The sequence below is a fragment of the Urocitellus parryii genome, unplaced genomic scaffold, assembly GCF_045843805.1.
Source record: "Urocitellus parryii isolate mUroPar1 unplaced genomic scaffold, mUroPar1.hap1 Scaffold_40, whole genome shotgun sequence".
Taxonomy (NCBI): Eukaryota; Metazoa; Chordata; class Mammalia; order Rodentia; family Sciuridae; genus Urocitellus; species Urocitellus parryii.
Genome location: NW_027553586.1, coordinates 3,580,169 through 3,588,682, shown reverse-complemented (window position 1 = coordinate 3,588,682; position 8,514 = coordinate 3,580,169). Strand labels below are relative to the sequence as shown.

Below are 8,514 nucleotides of genomic sequence, written 5' to 3'. Positions count from 1 at the left end.
CATCTTTCTCGAGTATTTTTTTTAAAATCCCATCTCTATATTCAAAGCAGTAATAAATACTCAATGGCTTTAGAAAGAGAAGAATTCTCAGGGTCACCACTAAATTACAGTTTAAAGACTCAATACTACATTGTCTAAAATCTAGTTTCAAGTATTCTTTTGTGACTTCGAGGACAACAGTAGTACCATATTGCACATTGATTCTCAAGAGTCACTTTTAAGAGTGTGCATTGATGGGTTTGGGTGCAGGACAGTGCACAGCCTGGAAACCGGGCAGGACCACCTTGCCCTTGTGATGCAAATCTGCCTGGGTGCCCGTGTTCAGGCGCTGCACCAGGAGTTTCTCGTGCAGCAGCGGGTGGTAGGCTCCCAGGGTGCAGGCTGCATCATAGTACAGCTCGTGGTAGTGGCAAAGCTCCGTCTGCCGGACAGATGGGATATATTCGTACATGTGTACTTCTCTGCACATGGACATCATGATGAGGATTCCTGACGTGGAAAGAAAATTAGAACTCGGTGAAGAACTAAGTAAAAGAGACCATTTTGCGGGGAGTGGTAATGACTGATGTGGCTGACTGGCAAGAAACATCTGCTCTGCACTTGCTCTCTTTACATCTGCAATGCTACAGCTTCCACTAAACGGAATACATGTAGCCCATGGTGTGCTGAGGCATAGGAAGATGGAGCCCTGAAGTTGGGTATGGTGGCGCCCACCTGTAATCCCAGATACTCAGGAAGCCGAGGCAGGAAGATTGCAAGTTTGGAGTCAGCCTATGAGACCCTGTATCAAAATAAAAACTAAAAAAAGGGCTAGGGATGTAGCTCAGTGGTAAAGCACTTGGGTACCATGCATGAGACTCTGAGTTCCACAGAACAAACAGAAATTTAAAAAACCTTCCAAGTTACTGATCATTTCCTCTTTGTTTCCTCCCAAGACTCCCAGTTTCCTTTCTTATTTCACAGAAAACCTATTTTTCAGCTGCAAATTTTCTGTTGGGCCAGCCCCAAGCTACTGTGATTGAGGTAGGGTCAATTGAGAGCAAGGAATTGGTGCTTGCTGGATACCTGATATATGGGCACCAACACATACAAAACTCTTCCTCCTACTTGGCAATGATAATCTATGATTTTTTTCTCCCTTGTGTAAAATCATCTATGAAGAGTTGACAAGGTGAATGAGGAAGCTCATATGCCTAGGGAATTGAATTCTCCCTTTATTCCTAGTCTGATGTACATATTCTCTGGAAGTGGAGTTTTCCCAGGTCCATGTTTATGGAGCTGGATAGCTTTGATGCTTTCTAATTGGGACTATATTTTACCACAAGACTGGCTGTTCTCCTTCACCTGGGCATGCATACACTGTGCTGGCTGCATCCAGGGAACCACTAAGGGAGTGCTCTTCCTATCACAAGCATCACTGATTGATATACATGCAACCCTTCAGTGTTTCAGAGCTCCACATTGGCAGACCCAACCAAAAATATTCTAGAAAAACATGCATCTGTATTGAACATGCACCGGCCTTTTATCTCACCATTATTCCCTAAACCATACAGTATAACAACTACTTATTTGGCACTTACATTTCATTAGATATTTTAAGTATTCTAGAGATGACTAAAAGAATACAGGAGCATGTGCCTAGATCATATGCAAATGCTGTGTCATTGTGTGTAGGTATTTGAGCATCCATCAACTGTGGTGTAAGGGAGATCCTGGAACCAATTCCCCACAGACACTTAGGGATGACTGCATTTATTACATTTTCCCTGCACAATGTCATGAGGTGGCTTCAAGGACATCTTTTGCACAAAGGCATCTTATAAACTGGCAATAGAATCATACCCAGGAACCACAGGTGTCTGTTATCTGGATGTTTCTACGAGCCACTGACATAACTGCATCTGTGGGGACTACAGTCAATTCTGTGTCAGTTGTGACCTTTGCATTTCTGGTTCTTAAACGGGCTGGCTCCCAAAGACAATGTCATACTTAGAAAAATATATTAATCATGCAGTTGGCCCTCCTCCTAAAGTAGTAGTGTTCACATTTGAGAATGAAAAAGAATGACTTGGGCAGCTTGTTAAAAAATACAGTTGCTGGGATTTATCCACATCCCCAAAATGTGGGTTCCATTGTTTGTGTTGGGCTATAGGAATTGATTTAAAAAAAAATCCTAAATTATATATAGTGATAATCCATCACAAATGGATACATTTGTAAATTATAGATGAATTACCTAGAAAAATGATCATTTATTTGCATGCCATGACTAGGTTGAGTTGCTATAAGTTTCTAAAGACTTTCAATTTCCACATTAATCTAGTTGTAGTCCAATAACACACATTTCTGGACTGTGCTTGTCTTCCAACCAAGCTTTGAGGACCAGACTGGTACAACAAACATAATCTTTGAAAAATAGGAACTCTGAGCTATCACAGGTAGTCAGACATCCTGCATGTGAACAGCTAATTTAGAAGTGAACTGCTACCCAAATCCCAGTAAGAAGAATCTTTGGTAGTTTCTCAAGATGGCCTTGTTTTGTCTTGGTCTCAAAGTTACTGGATACTTGAGTTTTATTCTAAAAAGTTTTCTAGAGAAAATTATTATTCTTGTTGCTAGCTAATTGCTACATTTCAAATCACATATCCCATAAGACTAGAATAAAAGTTATGTTTTCAATATAATAAGTACACATATGATTTTCTTTTATAAATACTTCATACCTTAAAATAACTTCAAGAGCTTCACAAATGGAAGAATTTTTCTGTTTGTTCACAATCTGTCCAAACTGAAAGTCAACAGAGGTTAAAAAAGTATCCTGAGTTATCTGCATAATTCTTCCTGAGTTTTACCTCTCTGGTGGTGACTTTGCAACAATGCTTTCCCATTTCACTTTGTATTTCCATATGAACTTGTGGCTTTGTGTTATTCTGAACCTCAGCTGAGAGCATGCTAAAATTTCATTAATAGTAGAGTCTTCCCAAAGTCTTTAAATGGCAGTCAACAGTAGTATACTGGATACTGGAATTGGTATGAAAACACCTTCAAAAGGAAGTTAAAAATACATTTTGCAACTCATTGGATACAGATGAAAGGTGGACAAAGAGAATTATGGTTCCAAAGGGAAAGGTACTCTTTAACATTTAAAAATTTTCCATCATCATGGTTAGTTCATTTGGTATATGCATACTTGGCTTTTTATTTTTCTTAAGGATGCTATTAATATATAAATTTTCATTTAGATTCAGATTCTGTCATTTAATAAATACTTAAAATAATTATTAGATGTGGTTAAATCTGTACATCAGTTTTCCTAAGAGCTGTTAATTATACATAGCAATTCATAAAAACCTTAAGAATAAATTTCTTGAAACTTTATTAAGTTTCTACTGAAGAAACTTACTAGTTGTAAATGTATGGAAGTGTGTAATAGTGCTTACATGGTTCAGAGTATGAGTGCTAAGGAGCAGGTGGGGAGGGGATACTGCAGGCAGACAGGACTGAATTGGTGAAGAGTGGAGCCTTCAAGAGTTATTGGAGTCATCTTCAATTAACTTCAACATTTATCAAGCTAGGCACAGTGCAAATCATTGGGAATTTAGAGAAACTTTCTTTTAAAATATTAAACTAAAGAACTCATCTTTAAATTAAAGATAGGGGCCAGCCTATAACCAGTCTTAGGATATCTGGAGAAAGTATTCTACTTGTCATGCTGAGAAAAACGTTTGATTACTACCATCAGCATCTCTTGGGAAGTGCTAGAATGCTGAGCCTCATCATCCACAAATGACATAAATACCAATAGCATACGGCTTTCAAATGTTCTTTAAATTACCACTGAAAACATACTGTGTGGGGAGTTCCCCCAAACACCCCTAAGTTTGATGATCTGCCAGGAAGACCCACAGCATTCGGCACACAGCCATACTTATGACTATGTTTTATTAGGACGAAGAATACAACACAAAGTCAGCAAAGGTAAAGGTGCATGGCAGGAAGCCAAGGGGAAACTAGGTGCAAGCTTCCAGAACCCTCTTCCCAGGGAAATCACACAGGATGGACTCAATTCCTCCAACAGTGAGCTGCGAAGTCTACTCCTCATCCCTCTTGAGTTCATCTGTGCAAATCCTAATCCTTTATGTGAATTAGGAGGTAAGGCCTCTGGGGGCAATTAGATCATGAAAGTGGGGTCCTCCTGAATGGAATCAATGTCCTTATGAGAAGAGACATCAGAGAGGATCCCTTCCTATGATGCCACGTGAGGACACAGCAAGAAGGCGAGGTCACCCACACCAACTAACCAAACAAGGTTGCCCACACCAGCAGCCAAATTGGACTTGATCTTGGACTTCCTGGTCTCCAGAACCATGAGAAGAGAAATTTCCATTGCTTATGACACACCGTCTATGTTATTTCTATTATAGCACCCCCAAATGACTCGAACAACAATACATGAAATATGGCCAACCAGGGAAGCTTGTCAGAGATTTGGTATACAGAGTTTTTACTGGGAGCTTGTCATACAAGCAATCTCAGCCTGGCACATAACAAGATTTTAGTCTCTTAGAAGGAAAGTAAGTGTGCAGCATAACCCATTTTCTTGTATGTAACAGGCATGGAACTTTTCTGAATGCCTAGTTCCTAGATGCCAGCCAAGGGTTAAACTTATAAGCAGGTCTTCCTAAGGATAAGCAGCCAAGTCTGCCAGGTTAATTTTTTTTCCTGTACTGATCCATATATGCCTAAATTCAAAATATCACATTACTTCATAATCACTTCCCCATGCTAGACTGACATGGGGAATTCACATCTGGTTAGGCTAAAAATGTTATTGACTTCTTTTTTCATTTCCTCTTTAATATTGGCTCAGGATTATCTAAAATGCAAGAAGAATACAAATCACCACATAGCATGCAATTCAGTAAAAAATAACTCTAAAAATCACTTAAGAGATTTTATGTTAAATAATGTTGTTTACCAACTACCAAAAATTAACTGCTTTTATCACTAACAAAAGTTTTGCTGCTTTCAACATGGAATTGGACTTTTTGAAAGGCAAATGAACACTTAAGTACTTTTTAGTGTATTTTTTTCAAGCCAGTCAAATGGGCACTCAGCTACCTATTTAAGATCTTTAAGCAGAATTCAACTAATATTAAGTTCTTTATGTGACCAATTCTTACAGATGAGTCCATACAAGGGATTCATTTGAAGAAAAAAAATTGTATTTTCTAGGCAATCATGGCTCAAGAGGCATTCATTTGCCAAACTGTGCTTTTAAATATTGTATCATGCAACATAATTATCAAACCAATTAAAATGCTTTTCAACTGTTCTTAATAAAATGTCATGTTGTATGATTTCAGCACAATAAGCAAATAGACACTCATTTCTTTGCTCTAAAACCTGGATTAAAAAGCACTCTTGAACCCATGGTCAGATTATCACAAATTCTGAACGAATAAGGTTCTCTGCAAATCTCTTTTTGCAAACAGAGACATATTTTGTATTTTACCAGAATCTAGTACAATCATCGAGCTTACTTGTAATTACAGAAAAATTATGTTGATTTTTACTTGGCTGCATATTTAAAATAACATCCCAAATCATTAAGAATAATGGAATTTTCTCCTTGATGAAAATATTATTTCATCAAATAGCAAAATGAGCTATGTATATAAAAAGAACACATTTCAAGTAACAGGAGATAATATCATCTTAAATCAATTCTACTAAGCAGTTGAACAAAATTCATATGTTAAGTAAACTGGGCATTTCTGAGAAAGACTGATGGTTCATTGCAAAACAGTTTTCTAAGTGAGTGGTAAAGGTGAGAGGCTAAGTATATTAAATGTGCCAGGTGATTGGGAATCTAGCAGATGTTTTGTGATTTCTCCATAGATCTGATCATAAAGTTAGAAACTATGAGAGCCACACTTAATATTCTTTCAATAAAATAAGTGACTTTATAAGTGACATTTCTAGAAAATATTTGTAATTAAAAGATGGTTTGAGAATTTGAACTTGATATAGTAAAATAAAAATTTAAAAAGCATCCAGCTCATTAAAGGAAATAAAAATGCAAGAATAATACTGGAAGGCCAGTTTTTAGCTTGTTTATATTGTATTATTTGATTCATTATATACAGAAAAATGCATTGTTGTTCCTAATCAAACAAATTTGTGTCACATTTTACACAATCACGCACAAAAAGGGACATTAAGTGGCTTATTATTTTGTGTTAACACTCTGAGTTTGGATGATATATTGGAAAATTAGATCCCAAAATGCAATATAAAATTGAAAAGAAAGAAAGTTATGACTTGTTGTTAAGCATATTATTCTTGTGTATATATTAAATAGCCAGAAATTATAGTGTTTGCCTCTGTGAATTTCAGAAATATTACTTACAATATAATCAGTAGAGGCTGCCTTTGCAAAAGAGAGTGAGGGTGTTCATGTTTTCTATTATAAAAAATTGGCAACTGTACATTCTAAACAATCTCCATGTCTGTGTGCATGTTGCATGGGAGGCTGGGCTGTCTGTCTCGTGGTACCCCCTGGTTTGCCTGGATACCTTGTGTATGTAGGTAGCAAATGTTAGCCAGGCTTTCTGACCCAAGGTGAGCTCACTCATCTTCCATAAAATTATCTAATATTATGACGGCAAAAGAGAAGCCGTGGGATTCCAGGTAAATCATTCTTTACTCAGTTAGGCTGAAGCAGAAACAAAATGACTTCACTGCACCAAATAACATGGTAAAAATCTCTAGTAGGCAACTAGGGATGAAATAGAGAAATGCTCCTCATATGTGAACAAGTAGCTGTCTGAGGGTAAGGAACTTAAATTGAAAAAACTACTATGCTTCAAAGAAACCAGTCCTCATCTAAATTACCTTGCTACAACCTTTTAATTTTCAAAATACTTGTGCAGCCCAGTAGGTGTATGAATCCATTTAGAGAAGGGAATAGTATGTAGAATACATCTCCAATGCCATCTACTAGTTATTTCTTTCTGTGAATTGTGAGGACAGATATGGACTCTGACATAGAAATTCAACTAGTTAGTCATTAGGAAAGTAATTATTAGTCAGCACTTTGCCACAATCATCAAAATGCTATAACCTTTACTCTAATATTAGTACTTCTAGAAATTTATTTTAAGGAATCAGCTTGAAGGAAAGAAAATTTTAGATGTCATATGTATATAAAATAAACTTACAAAGTATGTGTTAGTAAATGAATATAGTAATGACTCATCAACATAATTGTTTGATGATATGTCAACCAAAATATTCAACAACTAAAGAGAGGCATAAATTATGATATACCTATCTGATATAATTATATATATATATCTTCTATAATAGCAAAGGAAACCAGAATCTATATTCACCTTGATTATAAGCCTTTAATGAATATGCTGCTTGGAAATACAGTCTTATTTGACCCAGCATAAAGCTTTAGATAAGACACATCACAACCATAGTAAACAGTAAATATTAGTTATTGTGATCAGTCACATAAAAACCCAAGGTTAAAAGGACTGTTAGTATGTTTGAGTTATAAGCCAATTAACTGGGGTTTAGACATGGTAAGTAGATTGCTCAAGCTCAAACTGCTATTTGGGCCAAGATTTGATTCTTCAGAGTTCACGGTGTTAATCACAATGCACATGCCAAGTAATAGATTGAGGAGGGGGCCATCTTATGCATGGAAGTTAAGAATTCAAGAGAAAGATCTCAACCTCACACTCTCTGCTTCAATCATTTGCTCAGCAAATGTTTACTGTGTGTTTGTTCTGTGGTGTCACTTGCTGAGACAGGGTGAGGTCATACACCAGTGTTAACACCTCAATGTGGTCAAGACTTGGAAGACATAATAAAAGAAAACCAAGATGGCAGTTCCAAGAAGTGTGTGTGGGTTATTTCGTATTTAAAAATGTTTAAACATTTAGTTAATAAACTTATTGTCTTGTTTTGTAGAAAGACTACAAAGTTCTAGGTGATTCCTCAAAAAAGTTGCAAAGAGGGCTGGGGATCTAGCTCAGTCAGTAGAGTGTTTGCCTAGCATGCATAAGGCCATGGGTTCAATCCCCAACACCTCCTAAATAAATAAATAAATAAATAAATAAAATAAAAAATAAGTTCCAAAGAAAAGCTATTGAGCCAAGATAGTCATTCTCTTCTCTAGGGTTTGGTTAGGGCTTGGACCAAGATCATTATATGGATTTTAAAAAATAAATCTCTAAACCTTCCCAAACTTACATGTTAATATTATGGGATTTCTTAAAAACTTAGGTCATATTTCACTTACCTTATTACTGAACATCAAAATGCATATTACAAGTTATTTAAAAATGTCTTGAAAAATAATGATCAGTAATCAATGTACAACATTTTGAGTTAGTTTCCATGTTTAAGTTCAATGAATATTCATTTCTTAATCGTGATTTTTCAAAATATTTTGCAGGTTTGCTTAGCACTTATAGGGTCCCAATGTTTAAAAAA

The 8,514-nt window shown here is 36.3% G+C and overlaps 1 pseudogene; it reads right to left on the bottom strand.

Moving 5' to 3' along the window:
* Nucleotides 1-217: 217 nt before the first annotated feature.
* Nucleotides 218-8,514, bottom strand: part of LOC144252289 (beta-galactoside alpha-2,6-sialyltransferase 2-like) — a 28,951-nt pseudogene continuing 20,654 nt past the window's right edge.